This window comes from Moschus berezovskii, chromosome 12 (genome assembly GCF_049115385.1).
Source record: "Moschus berezovskii isolate FMDL1 chromosome 12, NW_MosBer_1.0, whole genome shotgun sequence".
Classification (NCBI taxonomy): Eukaryota; Metazoa; Chordata; class Mammalia; order Artiodactyla; family Moschidae; genus Moschus; species Moschus berezovskii.
The window spans coordinates 76,869,463-76,886,278 of record NC_142471.1 but is presented as its reverse complement, the minus strand read 5'-3'; the positions used below and the strand labels follow the sequence as shown (position 1 = coordinate 76,886,278).

The 16,816-nt window shown below is 45.1% G+C and overlaps 1 protein-coding gene across 2 annotated transcripts in view; it reads right to left on the bottom strand.

Moving 5' to 3' along the window:
- Positions 1–16,816, bottom strand: part of RBM20 (RNA binding motif protein 20) — a 198,881-nt gene that overhangs the window by 107,292 nt on the left and 74,773 nt on the right. The window lies entirely within an intron of this gene.

The window sequence follows — 16,816 nt, the reverse complement described above, 5'->3', positions numbered from 1 at the left end:
TCCCTCCCTGTGTGCATGTCAAGTTGTTTCGGTTGTGAAGGACTCTGCAACGCTATGAACTATATATAGCCTACCGGGCTCCTCTGTCCATGGGAATCTCCAGGCAAGAATATGGAAGTGGGTTGCCAGGTCCTCCTACAGGGGATCTTTCCAACCCAGGGATCAAACCTGTGTCTCCTGCATTGTAGGCAGATTCTTTACCACTGGGCCACTGGGAAAGCCCAATTTCCTCCCTACTTTCTTCCTCATACCTATGATAAGCACTTTTTCCTAATGGAAAATTGTCTGAGATGTTAAGAAATCAGGCAGTTCAACAAAACAACCCTATTTTGAGAAAAGACCATGGATGACTGTAGCATCATGAGGATGGGAATTTGTGTCTGTTTTGTTCACTCTGGAGTGTCAGTGTCTAAGATAGTGCCCAGCACGTGCTCACCGGAGAAGACAACCAATCAACAGTTCAATGAAAAAACGCCCTCCTAGACTGCAGACTCTTGCAAAGGTGTCACAGTTCCTGGTCAGTCTCTTTCCTAAAGACAAGGCAAGGTTTCAAGTGCCTTTGGCTGGGCTAAAACAGCCACGTGACAGCCTAACTCAGATGTGGGCGGCTATCAGTCTTCATGGGACCAACCTTCACTCAACAAACAGAAAGATATCCATCTGGCTTCCCCTGTCCAGCCAGAAATGTCTCCTGCAACAGTGGGATCCTGGGAGGAAACTGATAAGCCTAACCCCCTTTCAGTTAGTGTCAGCTCCTGAAGGACTCTGAGCAGTGGGACACTTCAAACACTTCCCACTAAGCCTGCAGCCAGTGAGCCCTTCTTACCCCATCAGTGCCACTGGCCTGGGCTCCCAACACAGGGCTCCTGAGCCCCACCAGGAAATGACAGATAGATGGGCCTCCACACATCTCACAGAGCCCCTCAGCCAGACTCCCTGTAGGGGGTACTGTGTCTGAAGACCCTTCCACTGCACTCATTTCCTTTAGGAGAAGAGCAGACTGATTGCTCTGACCCTCCTGAAACTGGGCAGGCTCCCCTTTTCCCCATATTATTTCTGCTGACCTGAAAGAAAACCACATCTAAGATGCTGGGCACCCCATCAGCTTAGGAATGGCCCCCAGTTGGGAATAAACCAAGGCCTCTGTCTCAAAGAGCTTGCAGCTGCGGTGAAGATCAAGACAACTTTTAAACTGATTTTCAAGTGTTTTAAGTTTAAAGTTTAAAAATTTTATTTTAAAATAACATTTAAGTTTTAATAAGATGTTTTTTGTTGTGAAATAATAAATGCACAATAAAGTACATAAAAGGCACTAATTTTGTTAACATGCATGTATATCCACCTAAACCACCATGAAAATTAGGATATATGAAAGAGTTGCAGTACCTCAAAAGATACATCTTCCTTTTGGTCTACATACATCCCCAACAAAGCAACCATTTTTCTAATGTCAAATATGGGTTTGCCTGATTTTGAACTTCCTATCTAGCAGCAGATTTACATGGTCATAGGGTAGACATATATTTAACTTCAGAAGACACTGCCTGTGTCCCTTAATGGCTATACCGTTTTACCTTCCCACAAGCACTGTATGCAAGTTCTAGTCGCAGGTATGAATACTTCATTTCTTTTTCCTGGCCAAATAATATTCCACCTTGTGGCTAAACTCCACTGTGTTTATGCATTCATCAGTTGATATATATTGAGCTGATTCTACTATTACTATGAATAATGCTGCTCTGAACATTCATGTACAAGTCATTGTATGGACATACCTTTTTACTTCTCTTGGGATATACCTAGGAATGGACTTTGCTGGTAAATCTGTGAGCACCTGCCAGACTGTTTTCCAAAGTGGCTGCACCATTTTTTTATGATTTCACTGCTAATGAATGATGGTTCCAATTTCTCCACATGTTCACCAACAGTTTGTATTTTCAGTCTTTCTAGAGTTTAGTCATTCTGGTGTTTAGCAGTATCTTCCACATGGTTGTAATTTGCATTTTCCTAGAAGCATCTTTTCTTCCTCTATACTCTCCACCTTCAGCTCCCCTTATGTCCCACACATAGGTGCTAATACCCATCCACCCCACTGAGAATCACTAGACAAGAACATCTGCCAGGTTTTAACCCCTACAGGCTCTGTTACAAAAGGCTGGCATTGTTTCATTAACCAGAATAATGTGAAAATACAAACAGATCTTTTCAAAATTAGGACATTCAGCTAATTACCCATCCAAAGAAACATTTCATCAGTGCTTCTGTCCCCAGTTATAATAGTAGTTGTTAGAAATAGGAAAGGGGCAAATAAACATGAGTGGGAGTAACCGGGGAAGGCTTCCTATGGAAGCAAGCTCACCTGGGACTTGAAAAACAGGTTACATGAGTAAACAGGCATACATTCTATGCAAAGGGAACATCATGATGGAAGGCAGAAAGTAGACTCTGAGAATGTGGCGCCTGGAAGGAGACTTGCTTTGGCAGGAATGCTGCAGATGGAGCGTGGTGCCAGGTAAAGTTGAAGAGGTTTATTTATGTGAGATCTATAAAGAGCTTTATATGTCACTGGTACAGCTAGGGTTTTAGGATGGGATTCAATTGCCTTTTTTATAGGGAAGGTGCCAGAACAAAACACACAGACAAAAGCCAGGGAGAGATGTAAGCAACAGAAGAAAGACAAAAGATGCTTGATTATGTCCACAGGGTGACACATAGGCCTAAAAGGGTCCTTAGCCAATGCCAGGTCCAGATAAGACTGGTCCCAGAGAGAGCATCCTGTTGGCCAATAGTGCCGCCTGAGAGCTGTCATTCCTAACACTCAGCACAGCCAGCCCAGCCTCATCTTGTTGCAGAGGAAGGTGAACAAATAAATAGAGAGGTCCTTGTGGTTCCCACAGGACCACGTTTGCATTCACAAACACCTCAATGGCTTCGCTTTGCTCTAACACAGAGGCCTGCACCCCACACCCCACCCCAATCTCAGCCTCACGACCCTCTCTCTACCACCTAATCTTTGCTCTGTGCTCTGGCCATCCTGGCATTCCTTCAGCTTCAGGAACGTGACTCACAGGCCCTCTCAACCGCACGGAAAGCTTTCCCACCACCCTGCTTACTCCTCTTCATCCTTCAAATCCCAGCTCTGTCAACTCTTTAGGGAAGCCTTCCCTTATACACCACTCCTTCTCTGAGTCCAGATCTATTTCCCACCTCAGTCGTTCTCTTGGAATGCTGCTTCTTTCCTCTTTAACACTCATCTCTGTCGCAATTACACCACCCCAGCTTAGTGTGTTTGATTAATGTCTGCACAAGAACATAAACCACAGGTGTTTCTGCTCATTACCACATCCCAGTGTCTTGCACAGGGCCTGCCGAATGAATGAATGACCACAAAGAGTTTAGCGACAGGCAACAGCACCTAATAAGACACCCAAAGACCCAACAGTTCTATATCCTGGCAGAAATGTGTGCACATGTTCTCCAAAAGGCATGGACAAAAATGTTCATGACCACACTATTTGTAACAGCCAGAAACTAGACCAACCTAAATATCCATGAACAATAAAATAAACAGATTGCAGGATGCTCCTTTAATGGAATACTATGCTGCAATGAAAATGAAGAAAGTACCATTACTGGCTACAACATGATGAATGGCACAGACATAACACTGAGCAAAAGAAAGTTAGACACAAGAGAACATACTGTATAATTCCAAATATGTGAAAATCAAAATCAGGCAAACTAAATTATGGTCAGAAAGGTCAACACTGTAATGACCTTTGAAGGCCTGGGGGCAAAGGAACTCCAGGGATGTTGATAATATTCTGTTTCTTGATCTGTGTGTGAATTTTTAGGGATATGTTCATTGCCTGAAATCCATTGAATGTTCACTTATTATTTCTGTAGGCATGTTATACTTGCCATAAACAGTTTGCTGGAAAAAAAGGAAGGACAGCTCCTTCATTAGTTGTTGCTGGATCGCAACAAGCCAGGAGGGTGTTTGAGCGGTTTCAGAGCACACATCTGTGTGTCTCTACTCTCAGCACATGTGGGCACTTGCAGCCACCGTGTTCCTCTCTGTCTGTTATCGGGGTTTCCTCTTCCACTTTTTTTTTTAGGATGGGGATAAATCTTTTGCTCTCCCATGAAACACTAATAGAAACAGGGTTATTGTTGAAAGACCTAACCCAAAAATGTATGAAATTTAATGCCAAAAATAAATAAATAAAACACACTTTCTCCTATACAGCTGTAAATGTGTTGACAAACACAAATAGTGTGTGATACAGAAAGGAGCAAGAAATGGAATTCAGGGTAAACTGGGTCTGTTTTGTGCAAATCACACTGTAGAGCAGCAAGCCAAGTGACAAAATGTCATTTGGGCAAGTGGACTTCAACCTCTTTAATTTCTGTATAAACTGCATTATGGATTTCTTGGTTTAAGTGACTTCTTCCCAAATACTATGGTTCCGAAGAAGTTGTAATTCTAAATGCATGTTATTGAGTATTTGCTGCCAAAAGATTGAGTTTCATCCTCTCTGGGTCTGAAAGTGTGAATGTTTTGTGCAAATGCATTTGTGTTCTGAGGCAGACCAGCTGGCAGGAGGAAGGGACAGGTCTGCCCACCACACAGTTAACAGTCAGAACAAAGGGTGGGGAATAGTGTGCCTTCATAGCTGTGATACTGCGATTGAGAATAAGAAATATACATGCTGTCTTCACCCAGTTCCACTCAGGCCTATGTAATGAAGCCTCCATGAAAACCCGAAAGGACAGGGTCTGGAGAGCTTCCAGGTTGGTGACACTGGAGATTCAGGGGCAGTGACAGCCTGGAGAGAGCATGGGGGCTCCTCACCCTTTTCCCAAACCTTGTTCTATGTGTCTCTTCTATCTGGCTATTCCTGAGTTATACAGTTTGACAATAACCCAGTGATCTAGGAAATAAAATGTTTCTCTGAGTTCTGTGAGCTGCTCAAGCAAATTAATCCAACTTAAGGAGGGGACTGTTGGACTCTCTACTCTATAGCCACCTGGTATCTACAGGCGAGGGACAGAGTGAGAGGACAGTCTTGTGAGACCAACCCCTTCACCTGTGAGAATCTGACACTCCTTCCAGGCACGGAGAGTCAGAATCGAGTTAAAACTGTAAAACACCCAGCTGGTGCCAGAAACACACACACACACCCCTACTGTGCAGACCTTTTAACAGCCTAAATTTGTGGTTAAATTCCCAAGCCTTTCACTCCTTAGGCTGACTGCTTGGGTCATGAAACTGGCAAACATTCCAAATGCCTATTAAGATGAATCTTAATTAGCAACTTTGTTTACATAACTTCTGCATGTGGGTCAGTGTCCTGGGTTCTATGGGTGGTGAGCAGGTTCTTAGAAGGCATAAAATCTAGAGACAATGGCAGGCAGGTACTCTCATACCTTAACGAGATAAATAAGCATATTCCTACTTACAGACATGTATTCTCCCAGTGGACTCATACATAGATGCAAAGATGCATGTGCTAGCATACTCACTGCAGCCCTGACAGTAACAGCAAAATATTCAATATGGGGAACAACCTAGATCAACAGGGACTGTGCAAATAAATCACGGTTAACTCGTACAGTGGAATACTACTTTATCAACAAAAGCACAAGGTGGTTTTCCCTGTGCTCAGAGGCACCAATCTCTTCAGACATATTGTTAAAACAAAGGTAAAGACGGTGCTTAGTAGTACACACACATTACTTTCCATAAAAAAGGTATGCAAGCAGATAGATGTTTCTATAAGCAGGGAAGAATATCTCTAGAGAGATATCCAAGAAACCCAGCAGGGGAAACAGAGAAGTGAATGTCTCAGAAGAAGGGAGATTTACTAATTATTATCTATAACTTTGCACTATTTGCAGTTTTATCATACTCACACAATTTTTTCAAAGTGGCTCAGACGGTAAAGCATCTGCCTGCAATGCAGGAGACCCAGGTTCAATCCCTGGGTTGGGAAGATCCCCCGGAGAAGGAAATGGCAACCCACTCCAGTATTTTTACCTGGGAAATTCCACAGACAGAGGAGCCTAGCAGACTACAGTCCATGGGGTTGCAAAGAGTCGGGCATGACCGAACAACTAACACACTTTAACAAAATTTTTTCAAATAATAAATTAAGTTTAATTTTATTCACTGGGAGATATACATACCAAAGACAGAAACTTGATTTTTGCCCTAATGAATATGAGAGAAAGAGCAGCTTTGATACACAGCCTGCAAGGAGGTATCAAAACAGACACTTGAAGCATGTGGTGTTGTTTAGGGTATTTGGGAACAACTACAAGCGCAAGCAGCTCTGAGCAAGGGCCAGAAGGATATGACACGATTAGACCCCTCAGACAGACATATATAAAATAAATCTCTGAAATGTTTTCTATCTTTGGTGTGCCTGTGAGAAAGTTCAACCCACTTTCCCTCTTGGCCTCAGTTATCTTGGTATTATTTTTTAAGTGTAGTTTTTTCTTTTCATGACGTTTTTTTAATGACGTTATGCTAGAATGTTTTCTTTCCAGATGATGATTGAGAAACGTAATTAAAAAAATGGTGCCAGGTACCACAACAGTAACAGAACTTTGCTGTTTTCTGAGGTTTTGTTTTTTACCTCTTTTTTTTTTCTAATGGAGTGTGCTGGATGACTCTATAATTTTGCTCAGATGACTGCAGAACTTGGAAAAGCTGTTGCTGCTATTGATGCATAACATACTGCTATTGGTCTTTTTATATAAATAAATCTATATATATACACATCAGTTCAGTTCAGTTCAGTTCAGTCGCTCAGTCGTGTCTGACTCTCCGCGACCCCATGAATCACAGCACGCCAGGCCTCCCTGTCCATCACCAACTCCCGGAGTACACTCAAACTCATGTCCACAGAGTCGGTGATGCCATCCAGCCATCTCATTCTCTGTCGTCCCCTTCTCCTCCCGCCCCCAACCTTTCCCAGCATCAGAGTCTTTTCCAGTGAGTCAACTCGTCGCATAAGGTGGCCAAAGTATTGGAGTTTCAGCTTTAGCATCAGTCCCTCCAATGAACATCCAGGATTGATCTCCTTTAGAATGGACTGGTTGGATCTCCTTGCAGTATAAGGGACTCTCAAGAGTCTTCTCCAGCACCACAGTTCAAAAACATCGATTCTTCGGCGATCAGCCTTCTTCACAGTCCAACTCTCACATCCATACATGACCACGGGAAAAACCATTGCCTTGACTAGACGGACCTTGGTTGGCAAAGTAATGTCTCTGCTTTTTAATATACTATCAAGGTTGGTCATAACTTTCCTTCCAAGGAGCAAGCGTCTTTTAATTTCATGGCTGCAATCAGCATCTGCAGTGATTTTGGAGCCCAGAAAAACAAAGTCTGACACTGTTTCCACTGTTTTTCCATCTATTTCCCATGAAGTGATGGGACCAGATGCCATGATCTTTGTTTTCTGAATGTTGAGCTTCAAGCCAACCTTTTCACTCTCCTCTTTCACTTTCATCAAGAGGCTTTTGAGTTCCTCTTCACTTTCTGCCATAAGGGTAGTGTCATCTGCATATCTGAGGTTATTGATATTTCTCCCGGCAATCTTGATTCCAGCTTGTGCTTCTTCCAGCCCAGCGTTCCTCATGATGTACTCTGCATATAAGTTAAATAAGCAAGGTGACAATATACAACCTTGACGTACACCTTTTCCTATTTGGAACCAGTCTGTTATTCCATGTCCAGTTCTAACTGTTGCTTCCTGACCTGCATACAGGTTTCTCAAGAGGCAGGTCAGGTGGTCTGGGATTCCCATCTCTTTCAGAATGTTCCACAGTTTATTGTGATCCACACAGTCAAAGGCTTTGGCATAGTCAATGAAGCAGAAATAGATGTTTTTCTGAAACTCTCTTGCTTTCTCCATGATCCAGCGGATGTTGGCAATTTGATCTCTGGTGCCTCTGCCTTTTCTAAAACCTGCTTGAACATCTGGGAGTTCACGGTTCACATACTGCTGAAGCCTGACTTGGAGAATTTTGAGCATGACTTTACTAGCGTGTGAGATGAGTGCAATTGTGCGGTAGTTTGAGCATTCTTTGGCATTGCCTTTCTTTGGGATTGGAATGAAGACTGACCTCTTCCAGTCCTGTGGCCACTGCTGAGTTTTCCAAATCTGCTGGCATATTGAGTGCAGCACTTTCACAGCATCATCATTCAAGACTTGAAATAGCTCAACTGGAATTCCATCACCTCCACTAGCTTTGTTAGTAGTGATGCTTTCTAAGGCCCACTTGACTTCACATTCCAAGATGTCTGGCTCTAGGTCAGTGATCACGTTATCGTGATTATCTTGGTCGTGAAGATCTTTTTTGTACAGTTCTTCTGTGTATTCCTGCCACCTCTTCTTAATATCTTCTGCTTCTGTTAGGTCCATACCATTTCTGTCCTTTATCGAGCCCATCTTTGCATGAAATGTTCCCTTGGAATCTCTAATTTTCTTGAAGAGGTCTCTTGTTTTTCCTATTCTGTTGTTTTTCTCTAATTTGAATTTTTTGAAACTTAAGTGTAGTTTTTAAAGAAGTCTATTGAATTTATTATGTTATTGTCTTCTTTTTTTTTTTTATGTTTTGGTTTTTTGACCACAAGGCATGTGGGATCTAGTTCCCTGACCAGGGATTAAACCCAGGCATTGGAAGGCAAAGTCTTAACCACTGAACAGTCAGGTAAGTCCCATCTTGGTATTATTATTACATTCATTGAATATACATTTCTCTAGGGACTTGTTAATATCACACATTTCAAGCCAAATGGGCTCAGGTTAAAATCCTGGCTTGGCCACTTACTCGGCATGTGTCATCAGGCAGACGACACTTTCTGTTTCCTCATCTGTAAAGTACAGAGAGTAACCCTTCCTGGTGGTGTCCACTGTGAAGGTTAAAAGAAGTCCTGGAGGTAAGCATGCTTATCCCAGTGCCCTAACCACTGGGATGAAGTTAGCATTCAGTGAATGGCAGGCAGTGATCACCATCACATTTCCCCATTTTGCCTCTCACTCAACCAGCTGCTCCTGAAGACAGTGGTGGTTAACAGGGAAGCAGGCCTGGCTTCTAAGACTTTTCCATCTGGCTTTCCACTGGGGTACGCGAGAGGGATCTGGGTGCTGACCCAGGGACCTGGGCAGAGGTAAGGAGCCTTACTGCCTCCAACCTAACCAAAGAGCCCCAGAGGCAGCTGGGCAGCCAGTTCTGGTCTAACACTCAGGCTTCAGAAAGGCTCGCGCTCTGTTTTTAAGTTGTATCCAACTCTTTGCAACCCCATGAACTGGAGCCCATCAGGCTCCTCTGTCCATGGGATTTCCTAGGCCAGAATACTGGAGTGGGTGGTCATGCCCTCCTCCAGGGGATCTTCCTGACCCAGGGATCAAACCTGGGTCTCCTGTGTCTCTTGCACTGGCAGGCAGATTCTTTACCATCAAGCCACCTCTCATTTCAGAGAGGCAGGAAGGGACAATTATTCTCCACCGTGGATGTGCCTCAAGGACCCCCTGAGGCCACAGGGCAGACAGCCTGGTCAGAACGTGCCTCACTGTAATAGCGGAGCTGGGCTCAATAGGGGCTGCTGAGTGGGAACATGATCATGAGAGAGCTACCTGAGAGGCGGGTCAGGCACATGCCTAACCTCACCCCGTCCTCTCAGCAACCCTATTTTACAAATGAGGAAATATCGACCATTAAGATTACTACTCATCATAGTGGGTTATGGTCTAGGTATACTCAGGATCTGCTTGAAATGGGAATATGAGGGAATTTTTATGTAGAATCCATGCCAAAGTTTTAACATCTTGACTTACAGGGTAAAATGAATTCACCCACAGGATTGAATAAGGTAAGCTAAAACATAAAATTTGATGCAGATACAAATCCAGTTTTAATGAGGGGAAAAGACTGAACAGAGAGAATCATTCCCAATGACACCCGAAATTCAGAAAATACTCAAAACCAGGGACTTCCCTGGTGGTTCAGCAGCTAAGACTCCATTCAGGGGGCCAGGGTTCCATCACTGGCCAGGGAACTAGATCCCACATGCTGCAACTAAAGAGTTTATATTCTGCAACTAAGACTCAGTGCAGCCAAACAAATATTTTTTAAAAATACTCAAAACCATACCTGAAAGTTCATGACTTAAAAATCACATTTGAATCAGTTCTAATGAGGTGGATGAAACTGGAGCCTATTATACAGAGTGAAGTAAGCCAGAAAGAAAAACACCAATATAGTATACTAACGCATATATATGGAATTTACAAAGATGGTAACGATAACCCTGTATGCGAGACAGCAAAAGAGACACAGATGTATGGAACAGTCTTTTGGACTCTGTGGGAGAGGGCAAGAGCGGGATGATATGGAAGAATGGCACTGAAACATGTAAATCATCACATGTGAAACGAATCGCCAGTCCAGGTTCAATGCATGACACAGGATGCTCAGGGCTGGTGCACTGGGATGACCCAGAGGGATGGGATGGGGAGGGAGGTGGGAGGGGGTTCAGGATGGGGAACACATGTGCACCCGGGGTGGATTCATGTCAATGTATGGCAAAACCAATACAATATTTTAAAGTTAAAAAAAAAAAAAGAATGCAAAAAAAGAAAAAAGTCACCAATACATACGAGCTCCCAGAGTCAAGTCTTGAGTTCATTTCTGAACTGATAAGACAGTACTCCTGGGCCTAATTTTCCTTGTTCCATTTTCTTCTGCATTCCTTTTTCTTCTCCCACAATTTCACCATTCTTCTGCCCAATACCTCAAGAGTAGCTCGCAACATCAAGGGAGGCACAAATAAATTTCTCCAAGGACACAGATAAGACCTTCTATCACACTTTATGACATTATAAAAACCAAATCAATCAAGAAGAGATTTTTGAGTTAGCACGCTTCTTTCCAGCGCTTGCCCAAAGACCAATAATTCAAGACAGAAGGAAGACTTTTACTAAACGGTAAAAACGATGTCTTCATCGAATGGAAGGAAGGAACTGGTTTTATTTTCATGAAGAAAGGGAAGCGATGAATCTAGGGAACGCAAGCACACCGAAAAGATGAGGAAGACAGGTCTGGCTAAACAGCACACCCCCCACAAGCTGCTTAGCTGAAGTCACATGTAAGACTGCTCTCTTGAGAAAGCTCAGACATCAAATTACTGGGTATAAAAACATGTCCATTATCTTGGTTTGGAGGCCATCAACTTTAAAGTGAGAATGAAGGTAGCTGAGAGAGCAGTTCTTCTGCAAAGTCACGAGCATCAGTTGGCCAGGAAGTGCTGAGCCACAAAAGTGGGCAAAGTGTAGCCAGGGCAAGCCAGTATTTCCAGAACTAAGCAGACACTCCAGACACGCTCCCCAGGGATCATTCAAGGGGCTGCACCCCTGATTTGCCATGATGTTAATCAAGACGCACACAGCAAAGAACTTGCCGTGCATGGGCTGCTCTACTCACGCATGCGTGCGTGCTGAGTCGCCTCAGTCGTGTCTGACTCTTTGCGATCCTATGGACTTCAGCCTGCCAGGCTCTTCTGTCCATTGGATTTTTCAGGCAAGAATACTGGAGCAGGTTGCCGTAAATCACAGTGTTTGCCTCCTCAGCATACTTCTGAGCAGAGGCAATCTCCTCCACAAGACACCCCCGGGTGGACGTCTGGAAGGGGCATGCACATTCCTCTCATCCATACACATGGCTCTGTGCTTCGCGGTTTCATCTGACAGTTCTGCTCATCCCTACAGAAGAAGCATCTCAGCAAGGGAGAGGGGGTCAATGATTTTGCCCTAGAAGAAAAGTCATGGTGGGACAGGGCTGGATGGAACTGAATCACCATGAACCAAACTCTGGAGCTAGAAGGCCAGAAAGGGGTTCCCAGAATGGCTTCCAGAAGAACTCCATTTGTCCAAAGGGCGTTGTTTGTCCAGGGTGCTTCATTTCAGAGCCTTGCCAGCTTCCTTCTTGTTGTATTTTTAAGTGATGATGCTGAGATAGAGACAGAAGGGGAGCAGAGAATTTTGACTGAGATAGGACACCCAGTATGGATGCTGGTACCCATGACGAGTGATTCTGTAGGGAAAGTACTGACTTAAGAGGTTTTCTGAGCCTGCTTAATAGGCCTGATAATACAGGTAACTGAGAGAGGCCATGATTGATTTCAGGCCAGAACCTGCTGCCTGGGGAGGTTTACCAGGGCTTTCTGCAATCTGTTCTTGAAAACTAGGTACTGGGGAGAAGGAGCTGCTGATGGTTCCAGGGGTCAGAGGTTTTCAGCAAGGTCCTCAAGTCTCCTAGGCTCAGAAGACCAGGTTCTCACGAACTTAACACCAGCTCAGCCTTCTTGGGGCAAGAAAAAGAGAAAGCATCTCTCACAGAATTTCTGCTCCGGAATCCAATAATGGGGTGTCAGTGACCGGCAAAGGAAAACCTCACTGTTAGGGATTCACACTCAGCCCAGAAGGCCTCAGGGCCCCAGGATGGAACAACTGGTGTTCAGGAAAGAAAAGAAATTTAGAGAATGATTTCAGGACCTACCAAAGAATGAGCCCCAACTCTCAGCAACAAGCAGTGAACTGGCCTTGCCCTTGAAAACCCCATGTTACCGCTGTCAGAAGTCAGGGTCAATGAGCAAGTGACACCGCCTATACCTGATGAGAAGAAAAGCTTCCCCCCAATTTTTTCAAAGAAATCTGAGAAAGGAGACTAGGGAAAGAGATGCCTGTACATTGTCTTGAGCATATTCTCAGCAGTCTGAGGTAAGCCAGCCTAGACAACATAGCAAAGCGGATAAAAAAGATATTATCTATAGATGTGTAAGATAAAGAACTGCTGAAAAATAGTTTTAAGGATCAGGATGGCAGCACATATAAAAATGACAGAACTGGAACTAAAGCAGATTCATGAATTTAGCTAAAAAGCACAGATTCCTAGATTTTTCAGATATATGGGGTATGACAGGAAGTCTGTAGCCTGGGGAACAAACGTAAAATAATATGGAGGGGATAGCACTGCTCTGACTGAAATTCCAAACACAGTTTCAACTTTCCCTCTCTTCCCTCCCATCTTTGTATTGTTAGCCAAGAAGTCAAACAGGATACCCCTCTTTCTTCTTGCATTCTCTCAAGGAAAGGAATACAGCAGGGAGGCCAGCAGCTTCTTGGCTTGCTTGCCTGTGTTGTGTCTGAGGACAGGCATGGTGAGAAGAAAGTAGGAAGGAGCCTGGCTATTTTCCAGCAGGGATAATAAACAGCTCCCGAATACTAAGAGCTGACCGCACTCAGAGTAACTAAGGGGATGATGACCTTTCATACCAAGAAACAAAATAGTTTCATGCCCAAAACTTACCTTAGTCATTGAGTGAAATACTGGGATACTTAGCAATGACTCAACACAAAGCATGTACGTTACACATTAAAGGACAGATTTAGTACACTGCTTTACTGGGACAGCCCGGGACAACTGACCCTCCGTGCCCACCCCGAGCAGGGTGTGTGTGTTGGGAGGGTGGGGAGGGAGAAACCAGAAAGGATGCCTCCCTTCTCCTTTCCTGCCTGCCAGCCTCTGATGTGTGACTTTGCCCTAGCATTGTTGTTAAACAGGAAGAGGAGAGAAACAGGGTGAAGCAGGCACTTAGCACAGGGTCCCAGGGCTCTCTGTCCCGGCTCAGGAATCTGAGAAAGACAGGAGGGGGCTCTCCATCCCACTGTGACAAGCTTTGGAGAGGAGGATACGGTGACATGGCCTGAGGGCCAGCCATGAGATGGATACTGTACCCATTTTACAGACGTGTAGTAGGGTCAAGCTTCACAAAGAGACAGCTGGCCTTTGCCTTGCTCTTGGCTCTGGGAGGTGATCTTAAGCCCTCAGATTGTCCTGCTTGGTAAGAGTGTCTGTTACTGGGAACTTAGGGCCACACCAGTCTAACAATATGATTTATGGTGGTGGCTCTGAGCCATATTGAATCAGCATAATCTTTAAGAGCCTAGAGACTAAGGTCAGCCTAGCAGGAAGACAGCAAGAGAAGACAATCAGAAGCTCTGGGCATGGAATTCTTACAGACTCTGCTCTTTGCATCTCTTCCATGGCCTATTTTAATCTGTACCCTTTCACCACAACTGCAATTAGCACAGTTTCCAATAAGTTCTACAAGTCTTTTTAACGAATTATCACTCCAGAGGATGGTCTTGGAGACTCCAAAATTTGCAACCGGTGTCAGACGTACAGGTAGGACCTTGGGGACCTCTGAATTTGGAGTCCCTCTGCACTGTTGTTTCAGTCGCATAGAAACCCAAAAAAACAGGTGTTTCATCCTCACGTCAGAGACAGGGGGACTGAGTAGCTGATAGAGGTCACTGCCGACCCACAATCCCACACCCAACAGGTGGCAGACCTGGCATTAACCACTAAGCATCAGTCCTGGAACTCTCACCTGGGCATGCGTGGTCCTGCTGCCACCTGCCGGACCACATCTCAGGCTACCCCGAGAGCTGCGGACCAGTGAACAGAGGGCCATGCCGTGGGAGAATAAGGGGAGATCTTAGAAAGTGCTTCTGTAGGAAAATAAAATAAAATATCCTATGCTGTATATAGATGCTGGGTGGTATTGTGACCTTCCCATTTCAGCTTTGAGACATGCCACCCAGGCCACAGATACCACATCAGCCCTGAAACCCAAACCTCAGCCCTTTCATGGTCAAGAGTCACACCAGCCCTGGGGAGCGGGCGCCTGAATAGAGTGATGCAACACCTCCCAGGACAGGACATTCCACCAGGAGGCCGGTGGAGGGGCTGCGTCAGGGGAGCGGAGAGGCGGGTGCGCAGAGGGGGACTCCGGCAGGAGGGGGCAGACGGGGCGGCCAACGGTGGCACTGCCGCCTGCCAGCGTGGGGAGGGGCAGGAAGGAGGCTGCACACGCAGCAGATTCCCCGCCCGCGCCAGACCAAGCTGTGCCTGTCAATCCTGCCTCCGCGTCTTGGGAAACCTGGCATGGCCAGTGCCCTCAGCCTCCTACCCACACACCCCACCCCCAGCTCTGCGCCATCAAATTTGTTTTATAAGAGCAGTAGATTTAATGCGGCCCTCCCCTAGAACAGTTCTGTGGGCTCTGCAGCCCCCAAATACACAACCGAGCAGGATGTCACTCCTAAAATCCAGATGCGTTGTATATATATTTTTTTAAGTCTGCTTCTATGTCATTGTTTTCTACTTTATTTTATACATGTATACCAGGACAAAAAAAAATTTAGTTTATCAGATTATCCTGCTTTTGCTTTATCCTTGAGGCTCAAGAATCTAAATACTACCACATCATAAGAAACCTTTGGAAAATGATACTATTAGGGAGAAAGGATTCTGACACAGAAATAACTGAGAAACAGTATTCTTAATAACAGTAATATGAATTACCATCCGGGATTTTTAAAAACACCCTGCAGGAGATAAGCTCTAAAACAGATGTTATTACCCTCCAGCCCCTCGGGGGTCCATGGATGGGTTTCAGGATGTCCCTAAAAACCATGAAATTGAAATTGTCTGCAGAATAACACGGGTGTGCGCCCCAGAGCAGTTTTTCTGAGGTGAAAGTCCAAAGCTTTCATCAGCTCTTTAAAGGGATCTCTGACCCTAAAATGTTAAGAGCTACCAGCACATCCAGGGCTGGCACATTCTCGGTCTTGTTTACTCTTAAGACATCCCAGTGAATTAAACAGGGAATGAATGATCATCTTGCTGGGCAGGAGGGAAAGGGCAGGGATAGTCTAAGTTCATGAGGTGTGCCTGTCAACTTGGTCAGCGGCTCAGGACTTCTTTATCACAGTCCACCTTGCAGGAATGCGGTGGTCCACAGATGTTTTCGCCAAACCAAAGACAGAGACGAGGGACTTGCCCCACGGTCCAGTGGTTAAGACTCCACGCTTCCAAGGCTGGGGGTGTGGATCCCACATGGTGCAGTCGAAAAAAAAAAAAGAGATGGGGCCTCAGTCACTGAACACCCAGCACGTGCTAGGTGTGCAATCAAGGTCCAAAAGGTCAAACTCCTGGCACAGGAGATGCCCGGCACAGCCACAGTCAACCAAACACACGCGCAGAGGGTGCTCGGGAAGCGCTTTTTATGGCCACGTCTTGCCTTGTCTGCTATTCTCACTCCTCAGATGATTCAAATGCAGCAAAAATAATCTACTTTGGCTACAAAAAAAAAAAAAAATGTACCCTCTCTCAGTCCTGAAGGGCTGGCTGCCCTCAGGGCAACAATGTGGCCCAGGATACCAGTGGCAGCAGGGACTTCACCGGGCATCATGGCAGCTATTTGGGAGAAAAAGTCTAAGGTTCAGTAGAAGGATGCTGGGCAGTCTGAGTACTGACCCTCCTCTCTTCTCACAACTGTAAAGTGAGTCAACGACCCAATGACCCAACCACCGTCTTCAGCCCCAGAAACAGCACTGAGGAGAAGCTCTCCTGCAAGGAAACACCTTCAAACTCCCTCCGACAAAGCCATCTCAGTGCTGCAAGCCCCCTGGTTTGAGCCAATTCAGCTGGAACAGCCTGCAACCCGTGGGAACAATTTACAAGCAGGAACATGGAGTGGCTGCCATTCCCGTGGATCTACAATTCCCTTCTGGGTATGAAAACGTTTTGGAATGAGATATTAGCAATGGATGTAGAATTCGGTGAATAGACAGAACCACACTGACCTGCAGACTTTAAAAGCGTGAACTGTACAGCATGTGACACGCACTTCGACAGAGCTGTTACCAGCTGTACTCACCCTCTCCCTCCCAGGGCT